Consider the following 24000-nt stretch of genomic DNA (forward strand, 5'->3'; position numbering starts at 1 on the left):
GGAGGAAGGGAGTAGTTATGGAAAGTAGGATGGAATGAGAGGACAGAGGCCCATTTGGACGGTATTGCCGAGGTGGGGAGGGGTGTCAATGCTGATGAGAATGAGCAGAGAAGGAAGAAATCATCCGGGACCGACTTCTCCCCTGACTGAGCACACTTGCCATCACCCAGATTGAGCTGCTGACTGGTTGGGGCCAGTCAGGAAAACGACTTGAAGTGCTCTGCAGTGGTGGTGGTGGCAGCGGCAATGTGGAGGCCGAGGCGACCAAATCCCCCCGCTCTGGTCATCAGAGGTTGATAACGTGCATCAGGGTGCGCTGGCTGGCTGGCTGGCTGGCTCCCTGGCCAGTGAGATTAAATAACATCAGAGACAGCTCTCTCTAATCCCCCACCGCCTCCCACTCCGCGCTCTGGAACTGGGATTTAGAGTCCTCGGGCTCTTGTGATAATGTTCGGTTTCCTGCTTCAGACAGGCAGAGACAGAGGCTAAGGACATGGAGCGACCATATGAGCAAGTTAGGAATATAGGCTAAAGATCCAAGCCGACAGGTTTTTTCTTGACAATGACTTTTTTCACAAAATGTACTTTTTACACCGTAATTTACAAACTAACATGAACATGCTTTAAACATATCCCTTTATCATCAAAACATTACTATAAACTCTTGGAAGAATGGTAATTTAAATTAAAAAATGAGAAGATTAGTACCCTTATGTCTGTCCAAATTCCATTGGTCCTTTGCTTCTGGGTTGTGTCAGGCAACTTCATGGTGCCACAAAGACTTCACTCACCATCAAGTAGTTACAGCACTTAAACCCACAGCGGAAAACAGCGTTTCACATCACTGTTTTATTTATTTATTTAACCAAGATGCAAGGTGTTAGTCAGTGGGCTTTGATAACATCAAATATATCTTGATATGAAATTATATGATATGAGTTTATCATATCAAGTATATTAGATGACAATGTAATCAATTGTGACGGATGTTTAAAAAAAATATGTTTTTCACCATACAAAGCTCATGTTCTAAATGCCATACCTTCCAAAAATGACTGACTGAGAGATTCACCAGATCGTGCTGCAGGTGTCACCCTGAGTTTGAGTTCATGCTCTGCATGGAGCACAGAGTTCTTTGAGACAACCCTTCAGACATCTTACAGCAGCGGGATAAGGACCTTGCAGCATCACCTGTTATAAGTGTCACATCTGCCACACCATCATTGCAATCATTGATAATCATTGCAAGGTACAGAAATTCTACCCCCCTCTGACCTTCCATATCATACCACTATGATATATCTGTTTGAGATGTCTCAAAGGAGTGGAGGACAAAAACGTCTGGTTTTATACTCTTTGACTGCACCCGAAGGATCCAACCTAATTCAATACATTTTGGGTCTTGTTGCTGTGGCTTTCATTTTTATATCTGCTATAACAACATTACGTTCACAATGTTTACTGCTTAAACTTTGGAATGTGGCCACATCTTTAACAGCTAAGTCTGACAGGGCAAAGAACACGATCACTCACAAAGAATCCCTCATTGTGCAGGAAATTGTGCATGAGCGACCACAGAAAGACAGTTAAACAGGGAAGACGGCCTAATGGGGATTTGTTTACTACCTTGTTTTTCTTGCCCAACCCACATTTGTTTAAGCAATCTATCCACATTCACAGATTTCCGGAATGAATGGCTAAACTGCTAATTTTTTAATTGTTGAGAAAAAATATTAGCCAGAACCAGAACAACAAAATCTAGTTTTTAATTAACGTGAATAATAATTTATGAAGAATACCTAAACTAAACCTTTTAATACCGATCCTTCGCTCGACAGGAGAAGCAAAATACTAAGTTTAGAGCACCATCGCTTGGCAACCTCCAGTCTATGAAAAGTAATAAGAAATACTATAATTTTTAGTTATTCACTTTAAAAATAATGTATACTAATATTGATCCTCAAATTCTTCGCTCAAATATCAACATACCTCTTGTTGACCCATTCTGGTGTGATGTAGATCTGTTGACATTTACATTTTTGAACAAAAGATGAAATAAGAATTTTGAGGTGTGATCTCAATTTGAACCCAGCTGTATTCACACACACACACACACACACACACGCACAAACACATGAAATGTGCTAAGTTTGCTGATGATTAAGTGACTAACAGGAGCTAGAGTGTGACAGGACAAATAGAGCAGCGTTTGTGATAAACAGTTAATCAGCAGAAAGCTGAAATGACATTCAGACAATCTGATCTTTAGACTGTATGCCATGACGTCATAACCATGAATGTGTCATGGAGGACTTTAATCTAAAAAACTGTATTTGTTCATGTCGACACAACGAAGATATTGAACATCCTACCAAGAGCTGGTTTGTACATTCTAGCAGGAAATACAAATATCGTTTTTTACCCAGGGCTTTACAATAGCCCTCCAAAGATCCTGTCTGCAAAACTAAGGGGGGTGGAATACCGCCTGTCACTCAAATAAATGCCAAAATATATACAGGTCCATGTGATGCCAGTCATGTCACTGGGTGCCAGGGGTAAGTGGGCCAATCAGATGTGCTTACCCTCTCGGTGTCCTCCGCAGAAATGTAGAGTCTCTGTGATAATCCCTTTAGGGATTTTGACTGAGAATGCTCCCTCACTCTACTGGCATACTTCTTGGCTCTGAGCAGGGGAAAAATCCACACACCTTCTTGTGAGGAGGCGCCAAGAAAGGACATGAACTGTTGAAACATTAAAGTAATACTGAAGGAATAATGAACACCAGATAAAAACATTTCTACTAATTTACTTAAGTTTACACTAAATGAAAGCATCTTATCTTCTTATTTCAAGGTTAACGCCGTCTCAAAAACATTTGTCATTTTATCACCCCTTTAAGTTGTTTGTGAAATAAATACCAATTTCTCTTTTACAACTGTTTATTTGCAGATACTTGCAGTGCACATACATACATACCCTTACACTACGCACATCACACTTTCACCCACTGAATCGCTGGCACACACAGAGGACAGAGAACGAGACAGAGAGGGAACGACACGTAGAGCCTTCCCCTTCCCCTCCTCCCTACCTTGTCTTTCATTATTTATTTACTGTCTGCAGTTTTTCCATTGCACGCATATTGATGCAGAGAAAGCAGGGTGTGAGTGCGTGTCAGAATCATTTCCTGACGAGGGAGACAAGGTGGAAGTAATCAGCAGAGCGCTGATGCAATATGACAGCCCCTAGAACCGCTGGTACACAGTTAAGAGCAGGAGCTAGAAAACATCTCCCCACTGAAGGAAGTGGCAAGATTTGCACAGGCGACATTCGGGTGGAAAGTAGATTTACAAAGTTCTGAAAGTTTGAGGGAAGACATTTTCCAGAATCTATGGCTGTTTTGTCTGAGCTCATTTATGAAAAATGTTCATCTTGAGTGTATGAAAAAAAAAAATTATGAAACAGTGAATACATTTTTTTTAAATACTGTATGTCTCTATAAGGTCACTCAACAAGCTCCTTCAGATTTTGTACAGAAATGTTTAAGTGCTACAACGTCACTTCAGTTATTTTATTTCAACCCACATGGAATTTAAATGTGAAGTAAGCGATTTATTTATGTTAATATAAGTGTTAAATCGCTCTTTACTCATACAGTGATCACTTATATAATGTGCGCGTTTCATAAAGCCGATCTCTCAGTCACTTGCTCTGCATGTAATCGGCAAATACACTTTTCGGGGATCCCACTACTGATAACCAATCAGAAGAGAAAACGCTACAAACTGGCACCCGTCTCACTGCCGGTGCACGTGCAGAGCGACAGATGGGTGAATGTGTATGAGCCTACAATGGCGGAGCAGGTAAAAATCCTTCCCAAAGTCTGTTTTGATGGTTTTTATCATGTTCTATCACACTTATGGATCTGAGATGATGCTAGATAACTCCCTGCTTGAAGACCGCAGTGCATTAATGTGGTGACGTGGGGACGAGCGAGGGGACTGCTAACTACAGTCAGTGACAGGAAGTTAGCTAAACTGACCATTCCACTTACTAAACCTTTAAGTGGTTTGTAATATAGGCCTACTGTAGACGAGAAAAAATTATTCTACCAATCTCCACATTTACAATATGAATCAATACATAGGCAACAGCATACAGGTATTTATTTATGTATTTCATTTATTTTTTGAAAAAAATCATTCAAATAAAATAGAACTTTTTCATGAAAGCTGGTTTCATATCAGTGTGGGTAGTATGTTTAAGAGGGACCCAGATTATAGGGTCTGCAGAGAAGCCAGCAAGGTGCTTGGCTGACATGATCATTCTCCACTAATCTTGTCTGACTGATTCCCCCCCCCTCCCTCTCTCTCTTGCGCTCTCTCTCTCTTTCTTAGAGGCAGGTGTGGATTGACTAGTTATCCTGCAGCCATCACTGAGCGCAGTGAGACGGCCAAGCAAGCCAGCTCTCACGCCGACTTCTCCCCATGTTGCACACCTGTACATATCTGCCTCACACATATGTACATCTCTATCTCAAACATTTCTATCTCTGTCTCTGTCATCACCTTTCTCTGCGTACAAAAAACGGTCTTACTTACACACAGTAACACACACACACACACACACACACACACACACGCACGCACGCACGCACGCACACACACACACACACACACACACACACACTTTGACACATAAAGTATAGAATGGTTTATGTACGTACATATGGACACCATCTGCTCACTCTGACAGACACAACCTTCCTGGGTGCAGTAATTGATGAATATGGAAGACGGTGCATCTAGGGTCTCCCCGCCTCTCTTTTTCACATGCTGACCCGGTAAAGCAAAATGGCTAATCTCCATGCTCACAAACACACGCACACTTTTACACACACATACACCAACACACAGGGAGAAGTGTAGGCACGCTGACTGATTGATTGGGGCGGTAGGTTTCATGACGGCTGGCAACATTTCTCCGCATCATGTCAACGCCCCCGGCAGCACAGAGTCTCACAGTGATCTCTGAGGAATCAAGTAATCAAAGTCAGCAAGCAAACAGTCTAAATATATTTAAACTGAAAATTGCACTATTACATTTTTTCAAACTGACATATCTGCAGAACATTCGTCATTCAAGAATTTGATTTTATTGGCTTCTTTCAAAAATCTATTTGTTACTTGTTTTCTCCATAAAGACAGAAAATTCAACTGATAAATAGTGCGAGAGGATTCAACCAGAAAAAGTTGACAAAATGTAATATTTACATTAATCAAATGTCAAAATATGGTGCAAAAGATGTATTATTCATAATACTCTCTCGCAACATTGCCAGATTTGTTCTATCAATGTTTCAGAATAGGCACACAAAAAGATGTATAAAATGTTTTAAAATGTATACAATCTTTTTTCTTTTAATCTAGTCAATGCACAATTGATGCAATCCCTACCTCAACTGCGCTGATCAATAAGATTAGTTAAACATCTCAATAAATAAATTACAAGAATATATATCAATCCAAAAAAAATATATATACAGTATATATATATATATATATATATATATATATATATATATATATATATATATATATATATATATACATATACATATACATATACACATGGATTTATAAACTGACGCACTATGGATGTGTTGTATGTGGGGTTAAACTGATGAAGAAGCATGTCATCAGGATAAAAGGAAATCACCTACGTCCTGTATATCTCTGAAGAGGTTTTCATTCACTTATCTCCCAAGGCATCACTCATCCTTCAATCTATCCACCTGTCCTTTCATCCATGCATCGGCCCCATGATTCATCATCTGTCCATCCATTTATCAGCTGCTGCAGGAACCCAACCATACACCCACCCATCAAGTCAAGCCAAATGATGCAATGAACCCATTACTTTCCCTCATAAAAACCAAAAAACACCACTTGGCTTTGTTGCTATCACCAGCCATAGACTCGGTAGTGCAACATCCAACTGTGGTAACCCCAAACTCAGGTTGGTAGATGTTGGGAAGAAGAAAATGGAGGAGTGAGGAAGAAGAACAGGGAGGGTCCAAGTGTCAGGTCCCATTGGGGTCAGTGGATGGCGGCTACATTTACCAAAGCAAACAGCCCAGAGGAGCAGAGTACTTCACCTGTCGCTGTGGATTACTCCATTATCACATCCACCAGTCCCGCAGTGTCCCAGTCCAACCACTCACTATTCAAAATTCATACAACGTGTAGAAAGGGGATGCTAAGAAATGTTAAAGTGCAGCAAGGCTCAAATTTTCAAAGAAGGATTGAGACGGTTGGTGAGAGGAGATGACTATATTACTATTTGGATGGTGCATCTAAAATCACTTGCATTTTGGGTTATCTAGAACAATGGAAGAGGTCACACTTTGTGTTTGAATGGTGTACAAAGCTATATTAGGTCATTTTTCAATAGTGTTTCTGAATGCAATGCAAAAAGGCACGGCTTTACGACGAGGTAGATGTAAATATGTATATTGTATATGCTCTAGACCAGGGGTGTCAAAGTCAAATGGACGGAGGGCCAAATAAAAAATTTAGCTACAAGCCGAGGGCCGGACTGTTCGAATGTTCATTGAAAATTTTTTAAATGACGCATATAGTCTAGTGAACCTAATTGAACCTACTGAAAACCTAACAAATATATTCCAATATGATCAGATAAATAAAGCAATATTTTCTTATGGCTCTGTCAGTAATCTTTAATTTTCAACAGACACAAAAGACAAATTTCCTTTATATAAAAATCCCCATAACATGAACATTAAATGAAAGAAACCGGTATTCAAGGCATCATCAGTAGCCTATATTTTCTATTTTAGCAAAAGTGGGCTAAATTTACTTCAAAGAAAAAAACAATAATAGCAATTTTCTATCATCCACTCAACTGAAATATTTTTAAAATATAATTGGATTGAAATACAATAAAATAAAGTGCAAAAATCTATTAATCAAAAACAACACTTTGTTTAAGGAGAAGTAACATGCAGTGAAAACAAATATTAAACTTTAACTTTTAAACTTGAACTGAGTAAAAACTCTAAATATGTGATTGCACAGTAATGTTCACTTGTTTGAGGTTGAGGGTGATACTTGGTGGTGTCCCATCTTTTCCACAAGTTCATCAATGTTCGGGGTAAGGCTCTGAGTTGAGGAAATCCTCAGAATTGAGTGGAGGTGTTCAGCAGTAAGTCGACTTCTGTGTGATGTTTTGTTCAGGTTCATCAAAGAAAACAGTTGTTCACACAGGTATGTGCTGCCAAACATAGACAACGTTTGAGCAGCCTGGATGCGCAGCTGGGGCATTGTGTCGGGGAGGAAACGGGCGAACTCCGCAGCACCCACTGCCGCATATTTTGCCCTCAGTGCATCATTGCATTGGAGGTCAATCAACTCCATTTGGAGGTTTGGTGGTGAGCTTTCCACGTCAACAGCAAATGGGTTACCGAGCAGTTCCAACCTGCTTTTTTGTGCTTCAAAGTCAGCAAATCGGCGTCGAAAGTCAGCGGCAAGCATACCTATTTTATCAGCCAACTGTGCGCTCGGGAACGCACTGGTAGAGAGCTTCTCTTTCATGGTCTGGCAGCTGGGAAAGTGGCTCAAATTTTCTTTCCGCATCTGCGTCTCCCACAGAGTCAGTTTAATTTTACTGTGATGCTGACGACTGCTGTGCCAATAAATATTGAAATGAAGCAGCCTACTGCTCGGTGCGTCACCGTTGCATTGTGGGAAATGTAGTATTGGTGCGTGTAAAAGATCTGCGGGCTGCCGGCTTGCTGCGGTCTGCGGGCCGGTTCTAATAATAAATCAAGATCATCCCAGGGGCCGTAAAAAACCTTCTCGCGGGCCGGATGTGGCCCGCGGGCCTTGACTCTGACATATCTGCTCTAGACAATGTAATTGGACATTGAACTTCAAAAACTAAAACGGACAACATTTTGCAATATATGCCAACAAATGGTGACCAAACAATAAGATCAGATTCTGGCAAAATGGATAATTTAGGTCGGCTGTCCCCTACGGAACATATTGCATAATTTTGCAGTTTTCCCGCACTGCAAGTCAAATGAATTACATTTGGAGGGGGGGTTTAAGAAAGTGCTGTTTAAGACAGTGCTGTTTTCATATTGCAACAGCCACATGTTATAACCTCATGTAATGCATTGTGGAGACTGGGGCGACGTTTCAACCTGTGTCACTAAGTTACTAAGGCATAGCAAAAATGTATTTACAAGTCTTACAATGCTCATTTGTAAATCATGTGTGCTAAAACTACATGATAAAACTACAATTCAGATGATGGTTCACGGTTAATATTAAATGACAACACGTTACAATGTCCGTTGGATGGAAACCAACCCTCTGAAACCAAATCCTGCTTCAGGCCCCCAAAGAGTCTAGCAACAACCCTGCTGAAGAATGATAAAATAAATCACCTGTATCACAAACAAACACAGTTTATACTGTAGATCAGTAGTTCTAAAGTCTTCCAGTGAGACAGGGCAGATAAAAAACTGCAGGGACCAGGTGAAACAAATAATGCAAAAAGAGGATCTGGAGAAATAAAATGCTGCTCTAGGGCTGACAAGTTTGGAATCGCGTGTGATTCACATCAGAGTTTGGAGAAACTAGCAGTCACCCAAATCTTGGGCACTGAGTTTCTGTCCAGCATAAACAGAGAGCACAGGTAAGTATGTTTGTTCTCTCACCTCAGCAACTGCAAATTCGATCCAGTAGACTTGTGTTTTTAATTTATTACCATGACAAAATAGTTAACGCCTTCAATTCATTGTTTTTCTCCAACCAACAACCTAGGAAATTGCATAATGTTTAATGATATTAAGAAAGAAAATCCCTACATTTAAGGAGCATGAACCAGTGAAAGTTTGGTATTCCTCCCTGAAAAATTATTCAAAGAAGCTGTTGATAAATATCTGTCCACTGACAAATCCATAAGTTTGGCAAAACATAGCTGTGTAAAAATTACACTGACAATAAAAAATATGACAAAATGAGCAATTTTGTGTGATAAAAATGGAAAAAAGGGAAGGTTCTCTCTACATTTCAGCAGGGTATTCTGGACTGTATCCCTGAAGCAAGAGGCTGGTGGTGGACTCCGTTGCATTGTACTTTTACCCTCCAGCAATATTGAATGCCAAGGCACTCATAATACCACTGTGGTTTAGCCAGGCAGGGTATAGAACGCGGGGAATGGCACAAAAGACATATCCAGGGTAAAGAGCCATCCCTGGAGAGAAGAGTGACAGAGAGGAGTCCCTCTTCTCCTTCCTCGGCAGCGTGATTAATAACCCCTGTGCCCCATAATCTCTCCATCATCTATCTATGTAAATGCCCCCAGACCTGCTGCGCCAACACACTTTGACTGATGGCTGTTCCACGGCATTGGGCTCAGTGTGTGTGTGTGCACATTTTTGCATAAGCATGCAGGCGTTGTGCGTATGTATGTGGGGTTTTTTTTGTAAATGGAAAGGAAAAGATTAAAATGTAGGTCCCTCTACATTGTCAGAGTCCATGCAACCTCAGAGACACACTTACTGTTTTTGTCTGTTACAAACATCAAGTGTACCCGCATTGGGAAAAGATGGCACAGCACACAAGAACAAGGCACAAGGGAGGTTAAAATGTACTCACACAAACAAGAAACACAATTACATTTGGTCAAGTAGTTTAATACATTCTAATTTGATCCCCTTAGCCCTTCTTTTTCTTTCAGCCATGGCAGTTTCAATAAATAGGGTGAATGGGATTAATTAGGCATCGCAAACCACCGTTTTAAATATAACATCAATTATTAATGCTTGTATCATTCTTTATTCAATAAAAGTGTCCTTTTTCATATTAGAAAGGAATTGTATAGCTTTACTTGGTTTGTAGGACTAGGAGTGTGAGTGTTAGCACTATCCCCATGTTTGTCTCAAATATTGGCATGAGCCAACCAGGATATTGTTGGACATGTATCCGAAGAACAGGACATCACATTACCCTGGGTGTTAGTGTCCTATCCTTGTGATTTTTGATGCACAGTTGTCTGGAAAGATGAGGTGAACCCAGAGGAAGCGACATTGCTTCCACTTCACACCTTTTTGCTGAAATGTTACAAGTTTCATGCTGCCTCAGAGACAGCTCAAGTGACTTGTGCTTATAGATGAGGAACTTGAGAGAGAGACAAATCAGGAAAAAGAACATTAGTTAAGTGGAAAGATTGGCCGCTTAATTGTCTTATTTTTCATTAGAAACTGTGTGTGAACAAGGCATCCCCAGGTTATTAATGTTACTCTCTACCTCCTTCCATGGTTTTCTCCTCGTGGTTCTCTCTTTTCACTCAGACTCTCTGCACTGGACCGTCAGTCATCCTGGGACCTCACTCCCTCTCTGCCCTGGCTGTCAGTGCCTCATCCAGACTCTTTTCTCCTCACTTGTTTTGCTGGTTTGCATGCTATCCTGGCTCTCTTTATCCCTATGTGAGTTTGTTTGTCTCTCTATCTGGTTGAATGCCATGCTTACCTCCTCTGTGGTTGTGTGGCCTGTGTCCTCTAACCAAGTAGGACTTCTAGAGGTTAGAGACCTGAAGTTGTTCAATGTCCTCCTGCATCCATTCAAATCACAAGTTTTAAAATCTACATTTAATAATTTGGTCATATTCTGTTTACATAACATCTATTTCATGTCTGTCTATCCACATGAGGGATACCTCTGCTTTTCCTGAAGATTCTGCCGCTTCTTCCCTGTTAAAGGAATTTTGGCGAGTGTTTCCTTATTCCTAACAAGGGTCTAAGGACTGGGGGATGTTGTATGCTGTATAGATTGTTGGCATGACATTGAGTCATAACCATGTGTTGAGTGCCCAGAAGCACAACGCTTACTTTGCCACTGTTTACTGGTAATATGTATTCCCAGTCCAATGCATAACACCCCTTATTCAGCAAACTTGCATTACATCATCTGCATAGAAATTTTCTAGCAACTCTCTCCCCAAATCTGTGCTATTTTAGAAGTGCACTGCACTTGTTTCTGTCATTATGCATGGAAATATAATGACACTTTGAAATTTGATGACACCGTCCCATGATATAAAACTGCCACAATATTGACTCCTAGATTTATTTGTATGGATATGTTGTTAATAGTGCAATAGTATATACTATACAATATGTAGTTTTCTCTTTCATTATAAACAAAATATGCAGCAATGAAATGCTTTACATGTGCTCCATCATGAAAAGGTCCATCAGTGATTATCGTTCACTGACTGAAACGAGGACCCAAATGCAAATGACTGCTTTTGTTGACATCACCATTCTCTCATCATGGGTTAAATATTATCAAAACTTTAGGATGTCCTTTGGGTGATTCAAATATAACGATTTGTGAGACTGAAAAGAACCTAACAAATCTTGACCTAAGTTTGGTTTTAATGCCGAGGGTAAACCTGATCTAATTTGCCAATGATCATGCCATCTCAATAGTGTAATTGATAATTCCCGTTGACTGATTGTTGGATAATTACAATGCAGCAGAAATTAAGACAGACACGTATTGATTAGACGCAATCGAGACACTGTTTAAAGATCTGTAATGGCATACCAATCATGGTTTATTTGTAAATCTAAGGTTTTGTCTTATTCTTAAGGTCCATATGAGATATTGTTGACTCCATAATCTTATTTTGCAACACTGCAAGGATTTGTAAAAAACTTAAACCGTTGTTTGATATACAAAATGCATGGGTTTATGTTATTTACAGTATATTCCCTGATGTTCTTTCACTATCTTTTATGCAGTCACTCAGGATTTGTCAGGAGAGAAGAAAGTTGCTCATAGATTTTGTGGTCTTTATGAAAAATTATACTATTTCAGTTCTTTAACCTATCCTGCCTTTGATTCATGAGGGGTCTCCAAAGCTCCTCAATTATTTTGTCTATGACTTCACCTAAAAGCCATAAATCAGCAAAACACTTAATTTAGTTACAGCTTCAGCTATAGGAAATTGTTTGGGGTTTAGGTAAGAAGCTCAAATTAATCCCTACTAACAGCTGCAATTAAATGTAGTCAAGCAACATTCACAGTTTAACAAATTACACATAGGGCACTGTTGACTCACTAAGATACCTTCAGCTATTCTGGACTTCCTGAATTGTCAAGAGCCAATCAGTGAGGCTTTTCTATTCGCTTTCTACATGAGGAAAAAACCTGGACTAAAACCCCCTGGAAGTCACAGTTTTTCAGGTCTTTCATTGGCACAGACTGAGGTGATGATGACAGCCTTGATTTTTAACACATTTTTTAAGAGAAACTGGGTCTTCCTTATTTTATTTTTTTTAAATTACAGTCTCACAAGAGGATAAATATCTACAAACCAACAACTTCCCCACAAGACTTTACCGCCTTCCCTGAATATCTCGGTATCCAGAGGAAAGTCGGCACCCAGACCACACTCCAAAGCACCTTTTTCAGTGAGCCGCCCTCACACAGCTCTTCAGAGGGGAGACATGTTGTTAATAATTAAGGCTGTGGCTGGAGGCACAGGGAGGCTAAACTTCCTCTAACAAGTGGCTCTCTGACAGCGCAGACATATGGCTCCTGCTTCCACATATTCTCCTCAGCCCTCCAGCCTTGTGCATTTCACACACGTCCAAGGCGGGGGTGAGAAACCTCCATCCTGACTGCCAAGGGAACAATAAATCAAATTCCTAATGGTCGGCAACAATCGGATAATTATGAGTGCGGTCGCGCGGCACGAAAGGGAATTTTCTCCTTCAAATCGAGTAATGTATTCATCCTGATTTCTTGCCAATGCTCAGAGCGTAGATACAGTAGACAACACTGTTTTTATTTGGGAGGTAAACCCTTCCAAATGTAAACATTTCAATAATTGTGTCTTTTAATTTATAGATAACCTATAATAGTTGGAGCCAAGATTGCTTAAATAATCCATTATAAAATATTCTCTATCTGATTAGAACGCTTCCCTGGCCAATTTTGTGTTGAGAATATATTTGCATATTCCTTTTATTGTCATAATCCTATGAAAGAACAACATTGAATTGTCCCTACCGACACTCCATTTATCTATGCCACAGACCTCCACCATTGTCAAAGACACATCATTGAGCCATGCAGCTGCATTGAAAGACATGTTCCTTCATTACTATGGACATGGACACTATAGGTTATTCACATTTGAATCCTATTGCCATAAATATGCACAATATACAGTATATGTACACAGTATATAGCCGGTTTGAGCCGGTTCAGCCCATTACAATACACCATTTGTATTTTATGCAGGGTTACAATTTTGAAGCATTGCAAATTTCGAAAAATAACGAAGTATGCCTCAAAAATGTGGCCAAGTAACTTTTTGTGTAAGTTTGGGTAAAGACAACTTGATGGGTATTTGTGTTACTCAATAATATTTGGATTTCTATCTAAATGTATATTGAACAACAAAGAAACAGCAAAGCTCTTCAGGGCAGGCACCAGGTGTAGTGCTTTTGGGGGCGAACGAAGCATTCGGCCACGGAGAAGAACCGTCCTTTAAAGCAACCATGGCTTTTCCTGCATCCTTTCCCGCTATCTGTGGGGGAAGGAGGGGGGGGACAAATCTTGTTTTGATGCTAGCACTGTCAGGGGGCCATCCAGAGAGGATAGTAAACACTGCCTTTGCAGAACATTTAAAATCAATCCTTCAGCCACAGGCCTCGAAACCCCCCTTGCTTCTCTGTCCCTCTCTCTCTCTCCCTGTGCCTTTCTTCCTCGTTTTCTCTCTCCCCTCTCTGTAATGTGTCTGCTGCTCTCTGAGAATAGAGGCAGCACTTAAAAGCCGCGCGTAGGGGCTGAGTTTTGTGACAACAGCTCTGGCTTTTATTACCATGCTGAGATGTGACCAGCGCCCCACACCACTGCCGCAAAACCCCCAACCAGCACACATATAGTCTTTCCCAAATACACATCAACACATGTACACAGCCTTAGACGTGCACACTCGCATCAACCTGATGAGCAAATAATCATGTCATTAGCCAGTGTGCGTCCAAGGCAGTGGCTCATTTGGCCACTTCCAAGTCGTTACCTTTGCTCATGATTGGCCAGAGGATTAGCTGAAAATCATTTTGTTTCCAGCATTATTGCTTGATTAAGTCACTATTTCCCAACCAATAGAAACATATATTTATACCAGACGACGATTGATTGTTGAGTCGAATAGTGATGAATATATAATTACATGCTGATACAGTCATTTGTTTCTGTATTTTTTGTATTGAACTGCAAACAAACCCCAGATTCTCCTAGCAAGCTGAATTTTCACAACATCTCACCTGGGGCTTTGTCTCGGCACGAGCCATTAGATGGCTGAGCCATGCTATAGTGTCGAGCAGCTGGTGGAGAGCATGTGAAATCTGACCCTAGAGAGGGTAATGTGAAGCTGGGTCCGCACAGACAGCACTCTCACTCTGTGTCGAGGATTGTGTGTGGCACCCGCAACCTCCTCCACGGAGCGTTTCATTCAATTTCAGCCAGCATGGGTGACAGGAAGTGTGGGGCTCTTTTCACTGCACCACCTTACATACACATTGTCTCATGGCACATTATTGTATTCATCTTTACTACTTTTTTTCTCTATTACTGAGGACAGATATATGAATAGAGGAACTTCAAAAAGACATGTTTGCAATTCAGTCGAGAACAGCATAGCAAATGTGAACATGTTATCTTGCAGCTATGCAGTCATCATCAAAGCCAATCAGTGACAAATATGTCACCTTGAGACCCTGTAATTGTAAATGTCATATTTGGGCCAATCGGTGTAATTTAAAAAATAGTAGAGTAGAGTGTTGAGATGTACAGTGTCATTTCTCCAAGCCCGACTAAATTGACATGGCGTCTGGTGGCCATGAGGATAAGACACGGACCATAACTGCCACTTCAGTGGTTGACATAAAATCTGTCAATAAAATGGGCAATAGTGTGATGAAAGAATAAATGCAAACAATAAAAGACAATTCTTAAATTTTTTATTAAGGTGGACAGGAAGGAGACGCAAAAGGTTAAATGCTATTTGTTGAACATTATATGCTGAAGAACATTTTTTGGAGTAAATAATCAACATAAACAAGTACAATCAAGCAGTAAAATTAAAATAATCATAAGTTTGAGGCTAAGGTGAGCTTGTGTCTATAAGCGTTATTGCCCTTACCCCTTTATCCCTTGAAATCAAAATGAGCCTTCCCCTACTGGCGGTGAGATGTCTAAGCTGCCGAGCATTGCTTCAGATAGTCGCTGGTAGTAGTGGTGTTGGGGGGGAGAGGGGGGTTGATGGTAGGGAGGGATTTCTGCTACAAACAGCCATCAAAGATGAGGGTGTTTCATGCGAGCAGAAGAAGCTGCAGCAAAGGGCCAGCTTTCATAGTTCATGAGAAAGGCACATATAGCAAAGCCCCCCATTGACGAGTGCAGCAAAGACGGACACATTTTACCCTCCGCACTGAAGACGGCAATTGCTTTGGGCACCAAACGACCAGGAGGATGAAATATATGATATATATATAGGGGAGAACGGGGGAATCTGAGGCATCGGGTAATGTGAGCCACCCCCTGTATCTAGGAAAACATTTAAAAGATGTATGCAACGGAAAACATTTGTGGTCATATGAGATGTATGTTTTCAAGCCCCTCTCATTTCCCCATGGCCCTGAAAGAGAGGACCTCATGGTGCTGTGCTAAGCATATTTTTTTCACCAAAATAGGTATTTTACATGTAAAAGTACATTTTCTTGCTGTCAACTTAATCAATTGTTGTGCCAAAGCAAATGTATTCACGTAGAAAAACTTCTATCATACGTGTTGATGAACTACCAACATATGAAACCATGTGATGCTGATAACTGAAGATTAGCCTGAAATGCTAAGAGAGGTACTTTTTTCTCAAATTGTGGTGGTGGGGGAAAGTGAGCCAAATGCTGTGGGGGAAAGTGAGCCACTGTCTCACTTCCCCCCACCATGAGGCACAAGTTAAGTTTAGTCTTAAACATATTTTAATGTAATATTACATGACATATGTTTTATTGTAATGTCATACACATTGTAGAAAAGCCATCATGCCAAGGAAATACACCAGGAAGACGACCTGGGGCAACCACACGGAAAGAGCACCTTCTCATCTTTCCCTGTAACCTTCAGGGCTGGAATGTAGAGTAGGCCTAGTTGTAGAGTATGACAGGCTGATGTTATAATCCAGTTGGGTCTTCTCCTGTGTTCTGAGTCCCAGGCTGTTCTCGCTGGTTCTGATTTTCCTATGCTTTGACCCCCAGACACTAGCTGGCTCTAAGGGTCCTGTGTTCTGACCCCCAGACTGTGTTCTAATCTAACTGGTTCAATCTTTCATTTGAATCTTATTAAAACCTTTTGAATTATAATATGTTGTATTTGATTTTGTTCAGAGTTACTTTCAAGTGTTTGCTTAATTGACCAAACCCCATCATTCTTTTACTAATCCGACATTAGTTCTGGAATGTGTGGCTAGCTTTCAGGATTCTAACTGTTACAATATGTGTTGTTATGGTAGTTTCAGAGTGGAAAAGGTAAGTGGATCAGTTTACCCCACATGACAACTTTTTTTAAAACAATAATATTTTCACTGCCCTTTGTCTTGAAAAAATTCTGCTAATGCCCATTTATAGGAAACATCCTGAATTAATGGGAAATGTGTGATAAATCATTTTAGCTCGCATAGAGGGGAGCAAATGTAAAAAGTGGCTCATATTACCCCGTTCTCCCCTATATATATATATATATATATATATATATACTGTATATACTGTATATACAGAATAAATATATATATTGAATTGACAAAGACATGTAGGAAATCTGACTGAAGATTTCTTTACTTTTTTTTACTGATATTGAAATGTGGAGGAAATCCCAAATACAGTACGTTTTCGGCATTCAAAGTTTTGCTTTCTTTTCTGATGAATGCATCATATTATAATTAAAGAATGAACAAATCCCTGACCTAATGTGAATGAGTTACCGTGGTAAAGTTGACTGTGATGGATGAGAAGCATATGTTGAGTGATACAACTCACTGGGTATAACAAAAAACACAATACAGCTCACAATCCTAATATACTAGCTAGCAGATGTCTCTGTAGCATTATTGCCAGTATTACAAATTGGTCTGAGCATAGTCAATAAGACCTCCTTATTGATAATGGTCAATTGGATATACTGAGGCAGATATATTGAAGTAAATGGAGAAATTAGATATAGTGTAGTAAAAGATTGAGGCATTACATGTGAGTGTAGCATCAAAACTTGAGGCCTTTCAAGCAGTTGAGTTTTGTTTAAACAGATTAACAGGCTTCGAGCCACATCAGTAAACAGGTTTTTCTTCGAACGTTGAAAGACAACAGAGTGTTGCAGTATATTTTGTATATTTACACTGCAATTACAATGTTCTGCACAGGGCTTTTTATGTTGTATTTAAAAAAACAGTAATTATCTGCATGCACTTGAAACTTAAAATTGTATCAATAGAAAATATGTTACGGTTTGATACTGGACCCAAGAGCAGACAGAGGCAGAGTAGGATTGATGAACAAAGGTTTATTGAAAAGCGGTGGGGAAGCTGGTGGTGAATGAATGAGGAAGCCGGGGTGTGGTGAGGCAGGTAGGCAGGCGGGAGGTAGTGGTCCGGAATACTGCAGGCAGAGGAAACACAAGTTAGGAAGAGGAACAAAAACAACAAGAGGCTAGAGCTAGGTAGCAAGAAATACTGGAGCCAGGCACGTATAGTTACCACAGTAAAGAGTAGTACAATCTGGCAATCACTGCAGGGGAAACAGGAGTAGATGTAGGTGTGTTGATTGAAGATGCAGACCAGGTGTGGAACGGAGACAGACAGGGGGAGTGGCAGAAGGAGGAGGAGGAACACACACAGCAGCCAGCTGTGATCACCACAAAATATATCTGAAAACTAACAAACTGAAAACACATCAAAGACAACCTCACAAAGAGGTGGACGGAAATGATGAAAGCAGTGCACTGCTGCGGATTGGTCCAATCCGAACAAATGGTAATAAGCTATTTAAAGCTATTTGACTTTCAACTCCTAGACAATCATCACGCAGCTAGTCGCTTATTGTGCTCCAGTTTCAATTGGCCTGTAATAAGAGGAAGCGCCACCAGGGCAAATGTGCTAGGGTTAACAGATGCACAGTGCACACAGGTCTTATTGAGGTCTAATATGCTTATCACCATCTGGAAAATTATAACAGGGAATGACAGTTCTGTCCATGACACATTTTTTGTTGTGTTCTGTTCAGGGACTAGAAGAAGCTGAGCAACTGGAAAACAGAGAGCTTTACATTTGGAAACTGGTCTTCTAACATCCAGTCAAACCTCTTTCAGAGATCTTAAAAAGTTTGTTTTATTTTATAGGCCAAAATATAGAGCAGTCAAAATCATTTGAGATGAAGTAAAGTGTATCATAGTATTGTCAAAATGATTACCAAAGGGCATCATGCCAATTCAATCTTTGTGTTCAGTCATCCTAAAATGAATTAAAAGTTTATTGTAAAGGTAATCTGGGCCTAGGCCTCACCCCGTGAAAATATATCACATTGGGCCCCACCACCACAGACCCTGCGCAATTGCTCTAACCACACCATCACAATCGCTATCAACCCACTCAAAGCTTTAAATAGCTACACCTTTGTCCAATAATTACGGTAGGATATTTACAGAAAGTAAAAAAAAAAACACACATATATTTTGATGTTCCGTTGTTCTCTGTGTAATGTGAGTATTTGTGTTCATTTGGGAGAGGCCAAAGACAAATTTCCACGGTATGGGCGTAAAATTGCGTATGGACGGTGTGGACGTGTCCATACCAATATTCAAATGTGCTGAAATTGTCCACACCAATAGAACGATATGACAACGACGGGAAAGGGTTAATGCGTTCCCTCTTTATAGTCCCGCCTTATGTATTTTGTGATTGGCTTTGCCTCCTGTTGGTTGTGTTTCGGTTAGCGGTGATTGGTTGCTTAATTTGAGAGCGGTAAAACAGCTTCTGCTGTCATCTCGGAATCAAACAGCTCAGCTGCTGCGCTATGACTGTGGCTGAAGCTGAAGTTTGACGTCAACTGAGGAAGAATGTTGGGGGAAAAAAAGAAAGGAGAAGACATTCGGAACTATTTTCACCAAACAACGACGCAGATTCTTCAAGTCGAACCATCGTTTTTTTTTTGTTTTTTTTCAGTCAGTGTACATTATAATAAAAGAGAAAATAAGAGCAAAACACTGACGTTATCATGCCAGGGCAATAGGTGGCGGTAATGTGTCACGTCACGTCAAACGTCATAGAAGAAGAGTGGTCAAAGCTAAAGAGGAAATGGCAAAAGAAAAAACCAAAGCAGATGTACGTTTACGCTGTGCATATTGCGCACCATATATGCCTATTGATTCTGCTCTGCTATGTGCTGTAGTAAAGATAGGTCGCCTTGGAAACAATTAAGCCCCCGTAGACCGCGAGCATCTTGTCTTTTTTACTCGCGCGAATCACCATTCTCACCGGCTCTGTGTTGCTTCTCTCTCACCGGCTCGCCGAGGCTCGGGCACGCTCGCGCTTCAGCTGCGCTCCAACTCCCCGGTTCACTCGTAAACTGAAATTCCAAGTCGGGGACAGCCCTACTGTGAAACATAAGCAGCCAAGGATGTATGAATATAATAAGTTTTTTAGTGCAAAACGATTGATAGCCGCTCAACTCTTGACTAAACTGTATACATGATAAAACTGGTTTGGTTAATAAACTAGTGAGCGGTTGGATGCTGGGTCTGGGGCGACGGCGTTTCGCCAAATTGTGTGACGTTTCGCCAAAATGTGTCCCCACCAATATGAACATCAAAGTTACGCCTCTGTTCCACGGTGAACAATAAAGTCAAATATAATCTCACTCTCAGCAACAAAGCTAATAAGCATATTAACCAATTGAAAAAGAAAAGTGTGTAAAACAAATTTTCACCACAAGTTAAAAAAAATGTAAAGGGTGCAAAAATCTGCTGCCGCATTTCTCTATGAGTGACAGTAAAGGTGAGAACACACCGGGCGCGTTGGGTGTGGTGGGCGCGTTGAAAAATCCTATTTTTGCATAGGGAACCATTGGTTTAGGCGCGAGGATCCGTTGGCCGCGGCAAAGCGTCGCTTTGGGCGCGTTACCAAAGCGTCAACGCGCCAGCAAAGCGTCAAAAAAAGATGAAAAAATTGAACTTTCAACGCTCCAGCGCGTGACGTTTAGCCGCGTTGGCCAATCAGCGGTGAGCTTGACCCGACACAGACATCGGCTCAGTGGGAGGACAACACAGAGGCTGAGAAACTCCACCGAGTAGGAAATGTATTTGCGGCTGGCTGGTGATATGAAGCCGCTCGGGGTAGAAGACGTGGGGAAAGTGAGCCAGGAGAATGGGCTTCCTGGTTAATTCAGTGAATATGTGTGGCTGTGCTTAAGCCGATAAACCAAGTTAGCACTGGTCGGATAGCGTTAGCTAACTCACCCGGCTGTGTGCGGCCACCACCTCCATATAATGAACCCAAACATAAGTCCGGGGAACTTCCACAACGAGTACAGCGAAGCACCGGTGTTTATGCCTATATCTACGCCAGCCACGGTCCCGTCACAGCCAGGTAATGTAGGCTACTTGCCTTTCTTTTCTACTGCCCTGCGCACAATGCTGCTGTAAATGTGTTTGGCATGGTGCTGCCTTGCTGTTTGTGTTCATTTCCGAGTGGCGTGAATCTGCAATGCTGTTTTAAGGCTATTTGTTCCGTTCACTTGCTGTTTATTTGTCTTTTGGCACAATTGTTGGCCGTGTTGTTGTTGTTTTTGTGTGGACATGAACGCTGTTGTGTCGGGTCGGATCTGATCGCAGCCATGGTTGATTAGGGGAATAAATATATCGGGGGAGACTAGCTGCGTAGCTATTAGCTCCGTTCCTCGGACTCCCACAAAAGATAGAGTGCAGCGATGGGGATTATCTCAGCCATGGTTGATCAGCAATAGAAAAAGCGGGGGGAAATAAGTTTCGGGCGGGCTCATCTACGTAGGCCATGACGTAGGCGCGTTGCTTTTGGGCGCGTTGGACAATTTTTTGACACAAAATGACCAAGCGCCAGATCGGGGGCGTTGGTCGCTTTGGCCCAAAGCGCCAACGCGCCCGGTGTGTTCTCAGCTTAAAGCCACTACGAGTAAGTCGGCACGTTGGCGACATCTTTGAACAAAAGCGGTAGTATTATTACGACGCCAGCTGTCGTGAAGCTGTTTTCTAGCTCGTGCAGGGCGTTCAGATTCAAATAATCAGGAAGCAATATGGTGCGTGTCCGTGTGTTGAAAGCAAAGTGTGAGGGCACCGGACTCTTTTCGGCTCTGTGAGTCTATGGGTGACACAGCATCAACTAATGCCAGTAAGTGCTAAACACACCTGATTGCAATGAGTTGATGCATTGTCACCTCTCACGGAGCTGAACGAGTCCGTGTCCCCACACAAAGCGAATGAACGAGAGATGGCAGTTAGTTAGAATGGATCACGATGAGGTAATGTGTTTATGTTGTAAATAATGACTATTTCAGATGAATAATGGTCATCTGATGATGCTGGTGAGGCAAAGTAAACTTTGTTTTAGTAGGCTACCGCTCATTCATTTAGGAGTAAACACTGCAGTCTACGTTCGCTGCGTGAAATTGTGTATACGTTGCTTGGCAACGCCCTCCCGCCCGACTATTACTCTCCCTTTTCGCTTTTCTTCATTGCATTTTCTTTTTTTTCTTTTATGGTTCAGCCCCGTTATCAGTCATTATGACGACAAACAACTGTCTCAAACAAGGCTCCCGCTCCCCTTCCCTCACCTGGAGGGATAGGCTTCTCAAATCGCGTAACTGCGCCACACTGAAATCTGTGACCAATACGGATATGTGACCATAGAGCATGCACGCGTGAACCGAAAATCGGACTGGGTGTACGACCAGATCAAATGCAGTAATAAAAACTATATAAAAACGTCTTTCTTTGCACTGATGGTCTCGTTTGCTGTTAAAGGTAATTTATGATTATGAGAGGAAACATGAGGCTGTTTAAAAGATATTTAAAAGTTACTCGTTGCCGCTTTAACAGTGTTTTGCCTTTAACATGATGCAAAACACTTACTGTGACATCACTGGCCATGCTTGAAAAGTTTGCACTCACAGTGAGAAAATAGCTGCATTATACTCTGCATGTGATGTGTCAACACCTTAACACTGTATAGGTCTGTGTGGATGCACTCATGGCAAATCAGAAAACTGTGTGTTATGTGTGTGGGTGTTATCACAAACAGATAAAACCGGTCATTTGAAATACCTCCTCAAACTGAGCTATTAAGTCTGACTGCAAGTTCATTTCATAGTCAACACCGGTTTGCGCCAAAATCCGCACATAAATGGTGGATCCCAGGCGCAAATGCTATCTTCAAAAACCTCTGTGAAATATGGAATTCTTTTTTGCCCTTTTATTTTTTCCAGGGGGAAGGCTTTCTTCATGCATGGCTTCCGTTGGCTGCACGATGAAGATGGTTGTTACCAGGCAACAGGCATAACAATGACACAGGTGCTCTCTCTCTCTCTCTAGTCCAGTGTTCGTGGGTTTTGCCTCCTCTCCTCAATAATGTTAAATGGCACTTGTTCTAAGTTCAGCATGAATTTGTTACACTTATAAAAAGGTTAAACTTTGATTATTGTGAACATCCTGATCTGGTCTCTCTTTTTAACATTTAGCTGCAGGTTTGTGTGTTTTTTTCCTCTTTTACTTTGAAATAGTTTTCAGGTATAAAACCCTTTAAGTGTTGTTTGTTTTGTTTTTTCACCATTGAAAAAAATCCCCAGGGAAGTGAGATTTAGTTTATTTTTTACAGTGTGAGGGGTATAAAAAAGTGGATAATCAACAAGTTCTACAACAGCATATGTAGGCTATTTCTGAAAACTGATTTTCGAAGTTTCTTTCAAAAGCCTGGCATAATCCACGCTCACATTTCTCTAAAAACCAAATGACAAACAAAGCAGAGGGAAAGGAAGAAAAGCAAGGGCAGAACTAACAGGCTGTTAACATTAGCCTGCGCCCGGACCGATCTCCTCCATGTTTGTCTCCATGCTTTTGCGCTTTTTCAGAGATGGCATGGGCTTTGAGCTTCGTTAAATTGTCCCTCCTGCCCCTCCCCCACCTCTCCCTCCACGTCTCCTTTTTTCTCTCTCTCTTTCTCTATCTCCTCTCCCTGTCTCTGTCCCTTCTCCCTCACTCTGTTCTCTGCCCACCCCCTCCACTGCCCCCCACCGCCTCAGCCGCCAGTCGTTCGCCCTTAATCAGAAGGCTGCGGCTACCCGCGCTCCTCCACCTCCTCATCACCCCATCCCCCCTCCTTCTATCCTTTCACCACCAGCCAACGCTTCCCTCTCAGCACGCTCTCTCTCTACCTTTTTCCTCTCTCTTTACATTTTTCCTCTCCAACACCCTCCACCCCCCATACAACCCCTTTCTACACCCCTGCAGTTAGCGTCTGCCAAAGGCCGCCTCTGTTCATCACTCACCCATGCACTTAGCAACAAAAGATGTGTGGTAATTTCCCTGCGCGTGTGGCAGACCGCCGGCCCGGTCACACCCCGAGGGGGGGGGGGGGGGGGGGGCGATGGAGGGGAGTGGGGTGCACCGAGGCTCTCTGCCTCGCCGCTGCTGCTGACCCCCATGTCATGCATGATCGACGTGGGGGGAGAGTGGCGGTCTGCGGCTGTGTGACTGGCAGGCCGGGGAGATGATGGTGGCGGGGTTGGGGGTAGGTGAAGGGAGGCTCTGTCAAAGTGGTGGCAGCGGTGTTGGGTGTGTGTGTGTGTGTGTGTGTGTGTGTCTATGTATATAT

This window comes from Ammodytes marinus (assembly GCF_949987685.1).
Source record: "Ammodytes marinus genome assembly, chromosome: 6".
Taxonomy (NCBI): domain Eukaryota; kingdom Metazoa; phylum Chordata; class Actinopteri; order Uranoscopiformes; family Ammodytidae; genus Ammodytes; species Ammodytes marinus.